At 38.6% G+C, this 18,435-nt stretch overlaps 6 non-coding genes across 6 annotated transcripts; 3 read left to right on the top strand and 3 right to left on the bottom strand.

Annotated features, from left to right (window-relative positions):
* Positions 1-7,271: 7,271 nt before the first annotated feature.
* On the top strand, positions 7,272-7,343 carry TRNAK-UUU (transfer RNA lysine (anticodon UUU)). The gene has a single exon. It is a non-coding gene; the product is annotated as a tRNA-Lys (tRNA).
* A 1,545-nt stretch (positions 7,344-8,888) lies between these two features.
* Positions 8,889-8,960, bottom strand: TRNAH-GUG (transfer RNA histidin (anticodon GUG)). Its single transcript has one exon. It is a non-coding gene; the product is annotated as a tRNA-His (tRNA).
* Positions 8,961-14,405: 5,445 nt separating this feature from the next.
* Positions 14,406-14,477, bottom strand: TRNAH-GUG (transfer RNA histidin (anticodon GUG)). Its single transcript has one exon. It is a non-coding gene; the product is annotated as a tRNA-His (tRNA).
* Positions 14,478-14,566: 89 nt separating this feature from the next.
* On the bottom strand, positions 14,567-14,637 carry TRNAH-GUG (transfer RNA histidin (anticodon GUG)). Its single transcript has one exon. It is a non-coding gene; the product is annotated as a tRNA-His (tRNA).
* A 1,385-nt stretch (positions 14,638-16,022) lies between these two features.
* TRNAK-UUU (transfer RNA lysine (anticodon UUU)) lies at positions 16,023-16,094 on the top strand. The gene has a single exon. It is a non-coding gene; the product is annotated as a tRNA-Lys (tRNA).
* A 253-nt stretch (positions 16,095-16,347) lies between these two features.
* Positions 16,348-16,419, top strand: TRNAK-UUU (transfer RNA lysine (anticodon UUU)). Its single transcript has one exon. It is a non-coding gene; the product is annotated as a tRNA-Lys (tRNA).
* The last annotated feature ends 2,016 nt before the right edge of the window (positions 16,420-18,435 follow it).

The raw sequence follows: 18,435 nt of genomic DNA, 5'->3' as shown, positions 1-18,435 counted from the left end.
ACACGGATGTCTATGTTTCATCCTTGTACTATTGAGAATTAGAAAACAAATGTCAAATGTCTCTCGAACTCATCGTTAAACTAGGATTCAAGCCCAAGTCTCCATGGCAAGAATGTGGAATTCTCACCACTAAACTACTACAGCCACTTAGATATTTAACCGTCACATCATTTTCATGATTAAAGATAAACAAAAAAACATCTAATTTGCTTCACCAGTTTGTTCATAAAAGCTCGTAGTGGTTTTGAGTTCTGTTAAATGTTTCAATGGTTTGTAGCTGAAAAAAACAAATGGGGTAGGGATTCGAGCCTAGGTCTCCACGCCCACAACGTAAAATTCTCACCACTAAACTACAACCATTTGGATATTTAGTTACCATTCATCATTTTCGTGATTAAGGATAAACGAACAAACTTCTAATGTTCTTGACGGGTTTGATCATGGGAGCTGAGTTATGTTAATATGGTTGAATGGTTTGTAGCCAAAAAGCAAATGGGTTGATAAACGGATAAGCATAAACTAGCAAACCCTTTATTGTTTCCTTCTAAAGTAACATGATCATAACATTAAAAAAAAAATAAAAATAAAAAAATAAAAAACTCATTGAGACCACAACGTGTAATCTTCACCACTAAACTACTACATCTACTTTGATATTTAGCAGATTAAAGATAAGCTTGTTCGATAAAATAATGAAAAACAAATGTGGTTGTTGGGATTCAAGCTCAGGTTTTAGACAACACAAGCTTCCATGCCCACAACATGAAATTCTCACCATTAAACTACAACTAAATAGATATTTAGTTCATCATTCATCATAATCTAGTCTCTTGGGGCTCATCTATCAACTCAGTAAGTCACCCCACTGTTGGGGTTAGGAATGCAAACACATTCAACATATGAGCGGGACCTAACTTTTCATAAACTTTTCATAGCCTTGGGCGCTTTCCTATTCTGGGCAGGGTTGGGTGTGTGGTACTCCTTCACACACGGCCCATGTACGTGAACATGGACCCACCAGGCGGGCTCGTAAACATACCCCCTGGGCCTGACTTGGTCGGGCACAACGTGTTACACGTAGCCGGACACCACAGAACAGAAAAGGGCCCGCATGATATCATGGCGAACCTAAATATCGTATTTCATTCTTCCGTAACATAAAGGGGAAGAATCCTGATGCACGTGACATATATATATGCATGAGGTCCCTTAACGTATCTAACATGGCATTACATAAGCAGTGCTAACATCGCATTTACGTTTCTTACATCACATGGCATCTCACATGACTTACATTACATGACATATTACATAAACATTCCAGTTGCATAAACATCTCATGATATGACTCGATAATTCTACGTTTATCTATGGCATCGATCAACATATTCATGGCATATAATACTAACATCTCATTCATGACTTCACATAACATAAACAGTCAACCGTCAACATAATTCATACATCACATAACATACACAATCTATACATCACATAATCATATGACATAAATATGATGCATGCAGGGGCCACAGGGCACGCATCATCATACAACACGTAGTAAGCTAACTCCAACAGTAAGGTCACTTACCTCGATGGTCTTGGTTGAAGTCACTCACAACGAGCTAATCCCAGCGGTTAAATACGTCCTATGATAACCACATAAAAACTTAGGAACATTTCATAACATACCCTAGCTAAACCTCATGCTATTTATCAAAATAAACCCCCAACCTAATCTGTCTTTAACGTATAGGAACCATACTGACCTCGGATGGAAAAACTAAGGGCAGAAACAGCTTCGGAAGAGCCAAAAACCTTGGAATTGATATATTATAGTGATACCTTGCCGCTAAGCCTAGCTACCGAACCGGCCAACTAAGCCGCCAAGTCGAGCTGCGGGAATTGACGGAACCGAGCCGATTTCGTACACATGCGAGCCGACCCGCACTGTGTACGCGTGCGAAGCTGCCAAAGCTGCTGGGTGTGCGTTTGCAGCTCGACCCTATTCCAAAAACCTTGCCTTCCTTACCCGACAAGCGACGAAACTCTAGTTTCCGCCTCCCCGATTCCAGCGATGCGCCGACAATCCCACAACGTCCTCAACACCAATTTCTGACGGCCAACCTTCTTTGACACAATGATCCCAACATCAATGCCTTACTTCTACTCGATTCTTCCTCCGAAGAGCAACCCCAACGTTCCGGAGGAAAGTTTGAAGAGGATCCTTTTCAAGGGATGTAAAAGGTTGGGCATTGGAATATAAAACTAATCTCAAGACATTTACCAATAAGGCATACTAGGGTTTCTAGGATAAGGAAATTTAAAGAAATAGGAATGTTTCTCTTCCGTAATAAAAGTCTCACAGTAAATCCCTTGATTTACGGGGAGATTACATTTAATTATTTATTCTCTCCTTATTTGATTTTATTTTATTCCATAAACCCAAACCGTTACAATTTCTAATAACTTCTTCGTTTAAAATTGCATCTTTTCGACCGGAATAAATGCATAACATAATATCTTGTTCTTTACAGAAATAAAAATAAAATTTTAACCAGATAAGGCAAAAATGGAAAATCTGAATCGTTACAATACATATCTTTGTAAATGATAGTTCTAGATGATCTTTTCAACACCTGCTGTCACTTGCTCCACCTCTGGTTCCTCAGCAACCGTCTAAGGAGTTTCTTGAGTATCTGCTCATCACTAGGTGAATCTTTCAACAACTCAACCTCCACTCTCACTTGCTTCGTTGTCTTAGAACCTTTCTTCTTTTTGTTCTTATACATGACATTTCATGAAAGATCACGTCACAACGTCTCAGAACTTTTCTATTCTTGGCATCCCAAAACATGTGCTCAAACATGTAAGGCCCATAGCCTATGAAGTAGCACTTTACAGCCTCAGCGTCAAGTTTGTCATTCTTCTCTGGATCAATACAAACATACGCAATACAACTAAAAGTTCTCAAGTGACAGTACTTGAGTTCTTTTCCTATCCATACTTCTTATGGCAACTTGAACTCCAAGGTTACTGACGACCCTCTATTATTCAAGTAGACTGCTATATTTACGGCATCAGCCCAAAATGTCTTTGGCAATCAAGAATGAATTCTCTTACTCCTTGTTCGCTCATTCAATGTTCAATTTATTCTTTCAACAACATCAATTTGTCTTGCTTTACTGGGAATTGCCTTCGTTAATCTAATTCTTTGAGCTGCACAAAATGCTTTGAATTATGACTTGTTGTACTCTCCTCTATTGTTAGACTTTAGATATTTACTCTTCAAGCCGATTTGATTTTCAACTTCAACTTTCCTCTTCCAGAATGTAGCAAACACATCTGACTTGTGTTTCAGGAAATAAATGCACACCTTACTGCTGAAATTATTGATCAAGGTGACGTAGAACTTTGATCCGCCAAGGGATGAAACTGGAGATGGTTCCCAAACGTCTATATTGACTATTTCTAACCATACTTTCTTTAATTCTCTGGTAATTTTTGTGAAACTAGCTCGTTTTTGTTTGCTCATAATGTAGTTCTCATAAGAACCCATATCGACAAATTTCAGATCTTCTAAAACTTCTTTCGCACCAGCATCTTCATTTCTTTGGCGCTCACATGTCCAATTCTATTATTCCATATACTTGAATTTGAAGCACTCTTAGCAACAACAACCATGTTCATATACGCTGCAGTGGTGTATAAGTTTCCAGATTTTATGCCACGTGCTACCACCATAGCACCCTTCAAAATCTTCCATGAACTCTTCCCAAACTCTGTTGCATAACCTGTGCTATCCAATTGACCAATAGAGATCAGATTCTTCGTGAGACACGAATTATATCTGACATCCTTTAATGTTCACTGATTTTCTGTCAGAGTTTTTATGCGGACATCCCCTTTTCCTTCAATCTCAAAATCTTTGTTGTCGCAAGATACACCTTCTCAAAATTTCCAGACTTGAAATTTTGAAAGAGCTCTTTATTTGGAGATGAATGAAAAGATGCACCTAAATCCAAAATTCAGGATTCAATCAGACTGTACGCGCGGAGGATTAGAGCATCCCTAATGTCTTCAGCTGAATTTATAGAATCATCATCATCTTCTACTTTGTGAACATGCTTCCTCTTTGGTCTTATACAATTGTCTGAAAGTGACATTTTTCTCCACAACTCCAACTCATTACATTTGGTCTGTTTTAAAATTTTTCCCAGTTCTTTGATTTTGATTGATTTTTTTGACACTTCATTTACTTCTTTCCGTTTGGTCAACACTGAGAGCACCACCAGATGAATTCTCAATTTCTCGTTTTCGATTACTTTCGCTGAGAAATATATCTCAAATTTCATCGAACATCAGTTTCTCATATCCTCGAGAACTACTAATTGCGGCAACTACTGTATCCCACGACTCGTGTAAAGATGGCATCAAAATCAATGCTTTAATTTCACTTTTGAAATTAATTTCCACAAAGCTCAATTGGCTTACAATCATATTGAATTCATTTATATGATCCGCAAGAGATCCACCTTTCATACATTTGAAGATTGAACAATTTTCGCATCAAATACACCTTGTTCATAGTCGACGATTTTTCGTACATATTTGACAGTGCCTTCAATAGATTTGACGTTTTCTTTTCCTTGATTATGTTGAATGCTACGTGAATGGCCAATGTCAACCAAATCAATCTGGGAGCCTCACGATTCTTGAGCTTCCACTGTTCCGTGGTCAGGTATCCGACTTCACCCCCAATAGGGGTTCGTGAAGATATTTCTGGTACAAATTATCTTCAATTTGCATCTTCCAAATACCGAAATCGAATCCAACAAACTTTTCAATTCCAATCTTTGAACTATGGGCATGATATAGAGTATATAAATATATCTAGTAGGCACAACTCATTTGTAGGCTTTCATCACATCCTTGACCTAGCAAGACACTAGGGTTTACTCATCATTACTTTGTTGTGCCTAAAAAAACTCTCTCTAACAAGTGGGGACAACATGTGCTACAATTGTTTTGATAAGCAGTCTTAGCTTAGTGATAGAGCACGTGGATTTTAACCACGTGGTCGTGGATTCGATCCCCACGGATTTGTGCTATATAAATTAAAAATATCTGCAAAGAACCCAACGACTCTTTGTCTCGAGAATAGTCTTTAGGACTATCAATATATACCACCAACCTAATACAAAATATGGGTATAAAAATATACCCAAAAAGCAATACTCATTTAAATAACTCTATCTAACAAGTGGGGACGGTTGGTGTTAATATAACACATACGGAATCAATTTGAATCTTAGGCACATGCGGAAGCAATTTGGATCTTAGGCACTTTTAGAACATCAATTATAGTAAATAACTAGCATCTTCATAAGTATTAAAACTTAATGAGTTTGAATACTAACCTTTTGTAGTTCAAACTTGTTTTTCCTCACGAACCGGTTTCGAACCACCACTAGTGTCTTCTCCACTATCCTCCGACCTTAGAACGGGATTGTGGAATCCGGTGAGTGACTAAACTTGGGAGGGATTTTGTATATATGAAGAGAGTGTTTGTGAGAGGTTTTTCTCAAGGTTTTTCACCAATAAGAAGAAGACCTTCTATGCACCATGATCACTCTATTTAAAGAGTCATGTTTGCATGTTCATGCAAATTTGAGATCACCAAATTTTGACACTTAAAATTCCACTCAAATGTTTGGGATTATGTGGCAAGCATGCATGTTTGAGTTAACCAAATTTTGACACTCAAAATTCCACTCAAACTTGTGGGGTTTATTTAGCAAGCATGCAAGTTTGGTTAAACCAAATTTTGACACCTCAAAATTCCACTAACATGGATTTTTCCATTAAATGAAGTCAACATTTTGACTTTCTTCATTTTAATTCAACAATTAATTTGAATAATGAATTTCAAATTAAAGTAACATTAAATGATTAATTAAACTATTTAATTAATATTTAATATTAATTCAAATGCCAATCCCAATCAATTCCGACACATAATTATTAAGATATTTAAATCTTATTTAAATATCTCAGATTCTCTCCTTTTGTTTAATTCGTAAATAAAACAAAAATGCGGTTAAATATATCGTATATATGTAGAGCATATTCCCTAATTTGAATTCGAAGACTTCGAACTCACTCGTCACACTATTCTATGGTTTAGTCCGATATGAGCTAGCAAAGGGACCTAATGGACCTATAGATCATGGGCTCCAACGATCCAAGATTAACCGGCTAAACTCATCAACCTTGTTAACCAACATTCGTTAACTACTAGGACACTCCACTATAGCCTAGTAGTTGCACTCCCCTCACTATAGATATATTTCTGTCCATTTGATATAACCATGATTAGTAAGTCGATCCTTCACAGGTTGTTCGTAACTAGAGCTGGGTCAATTTACCATTTTACCCCTAAAGTTACTTCTTGTTCCTTATGTCTCACTGATTCTGTAATGAACAATTGGTTTGTGGTCCAACCAGTAAACCGAATCCCTCTCAGGACAATGAGAGGGTGGGGCCCCTTGTTCAAGACCTGGAGTCAGTGCTTAAGGGAATTACCTTTCTTCTATCCCTAAAAGTGGGTAGGAGTGAATTCCATCTTGCACCCCACGTCCCCAGCCATTCACCCAGTCTTACCCCTGAAATGGGAGGCCTATTGAGTCGGCGAACTAGAGTCACTCTCACCCATGCAAATCTAAGGATAATTCCGAATAAACAGGAGTTCATGGTTAGCTCAGGATTAAAACCGAGTTACCTAGGTTATCGAATGAAAAGAAAATCAGTCTCAACAGTAAACGACATTATAAAGTGAGAGTGGTTTTCTTCATGGTTCGATCTTATGCAATACTCATTGCATAGGATGCCCCCACTCACATGCCTCCACATGTACAATTTAGTGATCACATTGTTTATATCATATACAAAAGTGGGCCGCATTCATAGTGTCCCCAGAATAAGGTACTCAGCCTTATCCTTATACTATAAATCATTTTGACTATATACTTGAACTTGATCCACTCTTATGTCTCTACATATAGTTCAAGTAATCATACTATAGCTAGAGTGTTCTTAGTTTATTGGATTGAGATTAATGATCGTAAAGTTCACTTTATTCAATAACAATCTTTACTGAATAAACAACAATAATAACTTTATTGAAAATAGAATATGTTTTTGTTTACAAACTATGAGTTTTAGGACATAAAACCCAACAGGGACAACACATGCTAGCAAGGTTGTGACAAGCCATCTTAGCTCAGTGGTAGAGCACATGGCTTTTAACCACGTGGTCGTGAGTTCGATCCCCACAGATGGCGCTTTGTCCATCATTGGCCTAGCAAAGGCACCATGGTTCACGCTCATCATCACTTTTTTCTGCCTCAAATAACTCTATCTAACAGGTGGGGAAAACATGTGCTACCATGGTTGTGACAAGCCATCTCAGCTTGGTGGTAGAGCGGGTTGCTTTTATCCACGTGGTGGTGGGTTTGATTGATCCCGACATATAGCGCTAGAAATTAAACAACTACAAATACTCATTGTGTAGTCTCTTGCATCATTTTTCTAGCAAATACACCCCAATTTACTCTCATGTGTCACTTTTTTTCTGCCTCAAATAACTCTTTCTAACAAGTGGGACAACATGTGCTATTAGGGTTGTTACAAGCCATCTTAACTCAGTGGTAGAGTGAGTGACTTTTAACCAATTAAACTCAACGACTAGTCTTTAGAACATTATACCCAGCAAGCAATTATCATTTGAAGGCCTACAAGGTTTACTCTCATTGTACGTTCCCTAAATTTGATTTTTGCTGGGATTCAAGTCCATGTCTCGAGGGCCCCCACATGGAATTCTCACTACTAAACTACAACGAATTTTAATGTTTAGTACCAACATTCATCTCTTCTTGACGTTTCATGATTGAGGGATAAACAAGCAATCATCTCTTCTTGACGTTTCATGATTGAGGGATAAACAAGCAAACTTCTAAATTCTTTCCTTCAGTAGCATCTCCAACATTCATCTCTTCTTGACGTTTCATGATTGAGGGATAAACAAGCAAACTTCTAATTCTTTCCTTCAGTAGCATCTCCTTGCAAATGTGGAATTCTCACCACTAAACTCTCCTTGCAAATGTGGAATTCTCACCACTAAACTACAGCCACTTGGATATTTAGCAGCCCAGGTCTCCATGGCCCCAACGTGGAATTCTCACCACTAAACTACAGCCACTTGGATATTTAGCCGACATTCATCACTTTCATGATTAAGGATAAACCAACAAACTTCAAATTTGCTCGTTGGTAGCTATAAAAAGTAGATGTGGCTGCTGGGATTCGAGCCTAGGTCTCAACAGCCACAACGTGGAATTTTCACCACTAAACTACAGCCACTTGTGCTCGTTGGTAGCTATAAAAGGTAGATGTGGCTGCTGAGATTCGAGCCCAGGTCTCCATGGCCACAACGTGCAATTCTCACCACTAAACTACAGCCACTTGGATATTTAGCAGCCCAGGTCTCCATGGCCACAACGTGGAATTCTCACCACTAAACTAGAGCCACTTGGATATTTAGCAGCCCAGGTCTCCATGGCCTTTAGCCAGGTCTCCATGGCCACAACGTGGAATTCTCACCACTAAACTAGAGCCACTTGGATATTTAGCAGCCCAGGTCTCCATGGCCTTTAGCCGACATTCATCACTTTCATGATTAAGGATAAACCAACAAACATTTGCTCGTTGGTAGCTATAAAAAGTAGATGTGGCTGCTGGATTCAAGCCTAGGTCTCAACGGCCACAACGTGGAATTTTCACCACTAAACTACAGCCACTTGTGCTCGTTGGTAGCTATAAAAGGTAGATGTGGCTGCTGAGATTCGAGCCCAGGTCTCCACGGCCACAACGTGGAATTCTCACCACTAAACTACAGCCACTTGGATATTTAGCCATCATTCATGGCTTTCATGATTAAGGATAAATCAACAACCTTCTAATTTGCTTCACCAATTTGTTCATAAAAGTCAATCGGGTGGTTTAAATTAGGTTAATATGCTTCAATGGTTTATAGAAATAAAAAAAAAAATCAAATGTGGCTGTTGAGATTTAAGCCCAGGTAGGTATCCACAATCACAACATGAAATTCTCACCCTTAAACTACAACCTCTTGGATTTTTAACCCATCTTGACATGATCCCATCATATATAGCTTTTATACATGGTATAACCTATCATAACATAACATAGCATAGTATCAAATAACATAGTATAGTATAGCATAACATATCATATCATTCATACATATGACATATGCTGGAGCCATAGGACGAGCCATCATATATAATACAATTTATCCAACCAAGCTAATAGTGGAGTCACTTACTTGGTTTGCCCAAGACGATGTTATTCAACCATCCATTTTGAGTAATTGCCATCCATTTTGATTCCAACAAAACCTTGGCCACGAATATTACTTAAAGCCTTGTGGAGATTAAGTCTGAGCCTTGTGGAGATTAAGTCTAGACACTTGAATCGTCAAAAAGCATCAAGAAATAAGGAAGAACTCAAGGTAAGTTTTTGAGTTTTTCATTCTTAGTTTTTCTTGAGAGATGGGAGATTCAAGGAGATTCATATTACAAAATTTAGTAGGTTGATCTAGAAAGTATTTTGCATATTTTTCGTGATGAAAATTAGAGTCGAATAGAATTAGAAGGAGTTCTGGTGTTTGTTGAGAAACAGTAATTTTGAATGAGAATGTAGGTCAATTTTGAATGAGAATATCTCTTCTATGGTTGGAAATAAACTACAAGAAAAACATCTTTGTAATAATGGATTATTTACTCTAATACTTTGGTGGAGGAACCAAGTTGATTCAAGTTTGCTATGAAAAGTAATGAAAATATAAAGAAAATTGGAAAAAATCATAAAATTCTTCAAATTCTAAAAATTAATTGTGTAGATGGAACATTCGATTGACGCGTCAGACATCGAGCAGTGAAACGCGGCGAAGCTAGCGGTGGAAAGATGTCGAACTATAGGAGTAATGCGTCTGCCAAGCGTGTGGACAGGTGTCATGGTTTGACTGGAACAATGCATTAGACTTCCACGGGAGACGCATCGCTTAGACCTAACCTAATTTGACCCTAAATTGTGACCCTTCAACCCGCGTGCGACTCAGTTCAGTACCCACCACCAGATCCATGATTTGACCTGATCAGAGCGCCTATTAGTGAGCACTACATGTTGCCACTAGAAAATTCATGGGTAATTGTCGCGCTCGTTGGGGTTCAAAGTCGAGTGTTGACTGCGTGCTGCCCATATGCTCGCACATGAGTCTCCACGCATTGTTGCGCGCGTAAACTTCGAATGTACATTGAGAATTGTTTTACAATCGTTTTGTCTCCCGATCCACTATTTTTTCGTCCCAGTTGCAATTTGACCTTAATGTCACTTGAATCAGAATCAATGAGTGAATTTTCAAGAAATTTGGAGCCTCCAATAAGTGAAGGCATGTATGATCTTGGTAAGTAGCCAAAGATTCTTTAGGCAAGTAATATTTTAGGGAACACTAGAACGTGTTATCGTACAAACATATCTTGCCTTAGGTGTTTAAAATATGCATGTTTAAGACTCTAGAAGGGCTAGTAAGCCTCCTTAGCAAGATTGATTTGGAAAGCCTTATAGGGTTATTGGTATTATGAACGATGTAACCAAAACCTCCAAAGAAATTTGAGTTACTAATGTGTGAGGGACGGATCAAGGTTGATGTCTCAATTTCGTAAACTAGTCCTAAGTAAGGGCTTGACACCACATAGATAATTAGCTCTTTTATTCCATGTAGAAATGAGTCATGGCTGACACCTCAATTCTATAAGTTGGTCCTAAAGAGAGACTTGGGATTACACAGGTAGTTATCTTAAAGCAAAGTATTTCTATTGCATGTAGAATCAAGTCAAGGCTAAAGTTGCGATTCTGTAAATCGGTCTCGAAAATGACTTGAGAATACATAGGTAGATATCTAAATGTGAGTATTTTTATTACGTGTAGAAACGAAACATGATTAACACCGTGATATTGTTGCTTACTGGGTATTTTTATACTCACCCATATTTTTTTTCAAGTAGTCACAGGTTACCGGTCGAGGTGGGAGAGTGTTGAGGAGCCGTGCTTTTACATAGGGATGTCAACCGAGGGCATCAGTTTAGCCAATATTTTCATGGGTTGTTGTACTATTGTGTATGACATTCCCATTTTTGGTTTGTAAACTAACGTGAACAAAGTCTCTTTTGTATTTTTTATTTTGGATTTTTATTTCAAGAATGATGTGGTATGATTTTAACTCGTGAAATTTTTACTTTTTTTTTTTTTGTTTTTTTGTTTTTTTTGTTTTTTTTTGTTTTTTTTTTTTGTTTTTTGTTTTTTTGTTTGTCTTGTCTATTATTGCCTTGTTCTTTTAGTCATGGTTTGAGATTTAAAACCTTAAAAATGGAGTTGTAATAGGTTCTGATATTAGCTGACAATTGGTTGTATTTGTAGATGAAAGCTTCCTTCAGATACAACTGAATGATTGACTCATCACCTATCGTTAAGATATTGTGGGTAGCCTTTCTCTTCCTAAAATTGTATCCTTCGACTCAATCGATGCCTCCAGAACATTGGAGTTAGTCGTCTTTCAATCCAATCCAAGCGGGTGATACTTACAGAAGTCCCTGAGGTACCTAGGCTCTCTTGACTTGCTAACATTGTTTTTGTCGTATCAGTTCTCCACATTTGTTGTAGCAACATGAATCAGAGACCATAGGGTCTCCATGGACATCATCACCATATGGGAGGACAAAATATAAGAAGATATTAAAGCACAATCAAGCTATCTTAGCGTCACAAAAAACATGCATCAATTTCAGGGGTACTAAGTGATGCTACTAGTTACTCAAGCTATGACTTACATACATAGTTGTAAAAAGCCATCTTAGCTCAGTGATAGAGCATGTGACTTTTAACGACATGGTCACAGGTTTGATCCCCACAAATGGTGCTATAAATTAAATAGTTTGGAAGACATATCAACATATACCAATCTAATAAAAAATATGGGTATGATATAGAATATAAAATATACCTAGTAACCTCAAACTCATTTGTAGGCTCATCACATCCTTAACCTAGCAAGACAAACAGTTTACTCATCATTATTTTTTTCTGCCTCACGAACTCTCTCTAACAAGTGGGCACAACATGTGCTACCATAGTTGAAAAGAACTTAATGACTCCTTATCTTGAGACACCACGATTTACTCTCATCGTCACTTGTTTTCAACCTCAAATAACTCTCTCTAACAAGTGGGGACAACATGTGCTACCATTGCTGTGACAAGCCATCTTAACTCAATGGTAGAGAGCGTGGCTTTTAACCGTGCGGTTGTGGGTTTGATCCCCATAGATTGCACTATAAATTGACTAGTCTTTTATCACATTGAGATCTACTCGTCGTCTAGCACTTTTTTTTTTTTTTTTTGCCTCAAATAACTCTCTCTAACAAGTGGAGAAAACATGTGCTACCAGGGTTGTGACAAGCCATCCCATCTCTGTGGTAGAGCACGTTGCATTTAACCATGTGGTTGTGGGTTCGATCCCCACAAATGGCCCACCTACCCAGTAAGAAAATACCTCATTTGACACTCTCTTACAAACATGTACAACCAACCATGGTCGTGACAAGCCATCTTAGCTCAGTTGTAAGGTGTGTGTAGTCTTTAACCATGTGGTTGTGGGTTCGATCCCCATACATGTAGTTATCCAAGGTCGGGGCTACCCCTTATATGTACGAGCTCCAATGACTATCCACATGACGGATCCACCATGCAGGGTAATCCATTTAAACTATCAAGTCACACATCATCCTTAAGAAGTCTCATGCCTAGCTTAACGTTATCGTACTAGAGCATAACGACATTGTACTAGAGCGGAAAGGTATTGTACATGTGTTAACTTGCTCGTCATCTCTATGATGGTTTGACGGTCTTAACATGGATTCACATTTTGAAGTTCCTCTGTTTTGACTCATCGAGTTTGGATCGATCAAGAGTACTAGAGCCATATCCTTAGATCATCTCACAATTCTAATGCACTCTGTCTACTGGAGACATTCCATCATAAGTCATCGTCTAGCCAAATTGATGCTTTCACTCTCCTCCGAAATTTCTTCTATTACTTATTCTCTATAGAGAGGATCAGAGATTGAACCACTTGGATTCAATGTACAATCAATCATGCATACAGTCATACATGCTCAACGGGATGATGATATCCATAAAGTACCTAGAACGTAGATATATATTTTCTTTTCCTCTGATTTAGCACGATTATGTACTAGTAGTAGAAATACAATCCATTACATCACTCGAAAGGGAGGGGAAGTAACGCTCATGTATCCATTACTCACAAAGAGTAACTATGCAACATGGTCGATTTAACTTATAGGCACATACAGGATAAAAAAATGTTAAATTCTAAGTATGTTATAGGATCGATAAACATGTATGTTAACTTCTAAGTCAGGATCCTAATGAAAGTTGGATCCTTCCCTCAAAGTTCCTCCCTTTTCATATTGTCAATTACAGGATCATAATTTTTTTCAAACGGATACCGCTTTCGAATTTCCTATCTTACCTTTTCTAATAAGCTCTATTTCAATGTTTGCAATCTAGAACATCGTATAGGATCATCGCATAAACAGACTACTTTGCTTGCTTTCTAACAAGTGTGTCTTAAGAAAAAATGTTTGATTTGCCATGAAGCTGACGAAAATCATCACTAGCATCTGTTCGTTACGTGACAAAGTGGAAAAGATCTTCATGTCAAGAAGTTTCTTAGAGATGTTCTCTCGAGATTCATGCAGATTGTTACCTCCATCGAGAAAATTAACGACCTTAAGAACATGTCGGTTAAGGTGGTCGTTAGTCGTCTTAAGGTCCATGAGGAGAGACTTCATGGCTATGAAGATAAAGATGAGGAGAAGCATGTCTTACTCACACACGAGGAGTGACTCGCATGAACAAAAAAAAAATGTGGTTGCTTCTTCATTTTTAGGTACGAAGGGACATGGCAACCACAAAAAGGAAAGTAAAGGTTGTGGGCGTGGTCGCAAACGTGGCACAGAGGAGCCGTAAAAATATCTCAAATGTGGCTGTCGAGATTCGAGCCTAGGTCTCCACGGCCACAATGTAGAATTCTCACAACTAAACTACAACCACTTGGATATTTAGCCATCATTCATCACTTTCATGATTAAGGATAAACCAACAAAATATTTAGCCAACATTCATGATTAAGGATAAACCAACAAATTTCAAATTTGCTCGTTGGTAGCTATAAAAAGTAGATGTGGCTGCTGGGATTCGAGCCCAGGTCTCCACGGCCACAACATGGAATTCTCACCACTAAACTACAGCCACTTGGATATTTAGCCGACATTCATCACTTTCATGATTAAGGATAAACCAACAAACTTCAAATTTACTCGTTGGTAGCTATAAAAGGTAGATGTGGCTGCTGGGATTCGAGCCCAGGTCTCCACGGCCACAACGTGGAATTCTACCCCTAAACTACAACCACTTGGATATTTAGCCAACATTCATCACTTTCATGACTAAGGATAAACCAACAAACTTCAAATTTGCCCGTTTGTAGCTAAAAAAAAGTAGATGATATTGGCTGACATTTGGTTGTATTTGTAAACGAAAGCTTCCTTCAGATACAACCGAGCGATTGACTCATCACGTATCGTTAAGATCCTATCAATAGTCTTTCTCTAGATCTTTTGATCCAGTACCCTAAAATTTTATCCTTTGACTCAATCAATGCCTCCACAACATTGGGGTTAGTCATCTTTCAATCCAACCCAAGTGGGTGATACTTACGGAAGTCCCTCAAGGATCTAGACTCTTTTGACATGCTGACATTGTCTTTGTCGTTTCAATTTCCCTTATTTGTTGTAACAACATGAATCAGAGATGGCAGAGTGTGTGGACAATAAGACCACCTACTTTCTTGGTTCCTCCCTATATGAAGAACTCGTGTGTGGGATCAGACTCTATCTAAGCCCTTCGTCCGAAACCCCAATCATGCTTTGTCTCTCTCCTAGTGCTTGAAGCCATAATCTATCCTAATGGAAAAAAATATAAGAAGATATTCAAGCCATCGATTTCATGGGCACTAAGTGATGCTACTAGTTACTGATGGAACAAAATATAAGAAGATATTCAAGCCATCAATTTCATGGGCACTAAGTGATGCTACTAGTTACTGATGGAACAAAATATAAGAAGATATTCAAGCCATCAATTTCATGGGCACTAAGTGATGCTACTTGTTACTCATGCTCTGACTTACATACATGGTTGTGACAAGTCATCTTAGCTCAGTGATAAAGCGTGTAACTTTTAACTAAATGGTTGCCGGTTTGATCCCCACAAATGCGGCTATAAATTAAATAGATACAAAGGACCCAATGACTCTTTATCTCGAGAATAGTCTTGAAGATCTATCAATATATACCAATCTAATAAAAATATGGGTACGACATAGAGTATATAAATATACCCAGTAACCTCAACTCATTTGTAGCCCTTCATCACATCATAAATGTACCCAGTAATCTCAACTCATTTGTAGCCCTCACATCCTTAACCTAGCAAGACACACGGTTTACTCATCATCACTTTTTTCCTGCCTCAACGAACTCTCTCTAACAAGTGGGCACAACATGTGCTACCCATAGGTGAAAAGAACCCAATGACTCTTTATCTCGAGAATTATCTCCGTCTTAGCTCAATGGTAGAGCGTGTGACTTTTAACCACATAGTCGTGGGTTTTTGCAAAAGAACTTAATGACTCCTTATCTCGAGACACGACGATTTACTCTCATCGTCACATTTTTACAGCCTCAAATAACTGTCTCTAACATGTGACGATAACATGTGCTACCATAGTTGTGACAAGCCATCTTAGCTCAGTGGTAGAGCGCGTGGCTTTTAACCATGTGGTCGTGGGTTCAATCCCCATAGATGGTGCAACCATACCTAGTTGGATAAATTATAAATAGCTGCAAAAAAAACACAATGACTAGTCTTTATAACATACCAATAAGCAAATACTCACTCTTTCATAACTCTCTCTAACAAGTGGGGATAACATGTGCTACCTTTGCTGTGACAAGCCATCTTAGCTCACAAGCCATGCAAATACTCACTCTTTCATAACTCTCTCTAACAAGTGGGGATAACATGTGCTACCTTTGCTGTGACAAGCCATCTTAGCTCACAAGCCATCTTAGCTCAGTAGTAGAGCGTGTGGCTTTTAACCACGTGGTCGTGGGTTTGATCCCCACAGATGGTGCAACATTACCCAGTAAGAAAACTTTGAAAAGGGAGGGGAATATAACGTTCATGTATCCCGTATGTTGCAACATGGTCCATAAACATGCATGTTAACTGGGCACCAAACAGTGCCCATCTTTGACGGATATGGTTAAGATAAGCTAGCAAACCCTATAATTCTTACCACTTGATTGTTCATGATTAAGGGTAAGTTAGCAAGCCCGTGGATATTATAATTCTTACCACTTGATTGTTCATGATTAAGGGTAAGTTAGCAAGCCCCTGGATATTCCCACATTATAATTTTCATATCATACATCAATACAATACTTCGAGATGGAACAAGGACAATACTGGGTGACGATTAAAAATGTCTTACTTACAAGCCTCTACGGCCACAACGTGGAGTTCTCACCACTAAACTATACTATAGACATTTCGATATGTTGCTCATCATTCTTCATAATCTACAACTAATCATGAGAAAGACTGTAAGATACAATCAAATGTTGGTGCATGGATTCAAGCCGAGGTCTCCATGATCACAACAACATGTTATTCTCACCACTAAACTACAACCACTTCGATATTTAGCGGATTAGGATTGAAGTGGTCCCATACCATTACGAATGCCATACTTGTGTTTTGTAGCTTAAATCAAAACCATGTTATGTGTGTGTGGCTATTAGGATTTGAGCCCAGGTCGTCACAACCACACTTAGAATTCTCACCACTAAACTTCACCCATCATTCTTCCTAATCTACAACTAATCATTAGAAAGCATGTGTCTAATCCAAGGAGAAAAATAGAGGGTTGAGTTGTGAACTGGTTTTGAGTTATGTTAATATGCTTCAATAGTTTGTAACTAAAAAAGGCAGATGTGGCTGCTTGGACTTGAGTCCAAGTCTCCATGGCCACCACGTGGAATTCTCACCACTAAACTACAACCACTTGGATGTTTAGCAATCATTCATCACTTTCATGATTAAGGATAAACAAAAAAATTTCTATTTGCTTCACCCGTCTGTTCATGATTCATAGCTAGAAAAAGCAAATGTGACTATTGGTATTTGAGTCTAGGTCTCACTTGGATATTTAGCTTAATTTGTAGCTTGGAGTGGTTTTGAGTTATATTAGCTTCAATTGTTTGCAGCTAAAAAAATAGTTGTGGTTATTGGGATTTGAGTCCAGGTCTTCACAACCACAACGTGGAATTCTCACCACTAAACTACAACAACCACTTGGATATTTAGCCAACATTCATCAATTTCATGATTATGGATAAACAAAAAAAAAAACTTCTAATTTTCTTCACTTTTGAGTGATGTTAATATGCCTCAATGGTTCGTAGCTAAAAACAATAGATGTGGCCAACATTCATCAATTACTGGGATTCGAGCCCGGGTCTCCACGGCCACAACGTGGAATTCTCACCACTAAACTACAACCACTTGAATATTTAGTCATCATTCATCACTTTCATGATTAAGGATAAACAAAAAAATTCTAATATGCTTCACCAGTTTGTTCATAAAAGCTTGTTGTGGTTTGCAGTTATGTTAATATGCTTCAATGGTTCATAGCCGGCCACAACGTAGAATTCTCACCACTAAACAAGCGGTGATGTCGCACTCCTCCATGCCGCCACCGAGTGTCGACGTCTCCATCACCGCCACCAAGAGGCCGACACCGCGAAGACGGACGTCGAGTTGTCATCGAGAGAGTGATCAAGGAGATGACCGCCTCTTTGCAGTACCCGATGCACGTTAACCTACAGGCACAAGGGTTGTGGCACACTGTCGAGCCTGAGGAAGAAGAAACGATCGAGTATCAGGAGGATTACTTGGCATTTTCTGCCATACTACGTTCTATGCCTCCAAAGAGGCTAGCATCTCTCTCCACCAAGCGCACTGCGCAATCGGCTTGGGAGGGGATCAAGTCTCGCCGGGTTGGTGTGTAGCGAGTGCGGGAGTCCAACATCGAGCAGTTGCGGAAGGAGTTTTTGGAGATCCGCTTTAAGGACGACAAACTGAG

This window comes from Cucurbita pepo, chromosome 9 (assembly GCF_057944985.1).
Source record: "Cucurbita pepo subsp. pepo isolate OVF chromosome 9, ASM5794498v1, whole genome shotgun sequence".
Taxonomy (NCBI): domain Eukaryota; kingdom Viridiplantae; phylum Streptophyta; class Magnoliopsida; order Cucurbitales; family Cucurbitaceae; genus Cucurbita; species Cucurbita pepo.
The sequence above is the reverse complement of the archived record's forward strand: the minus strand, read 5'-3'. Positions and strand labels throughout refer to the sequence as shown.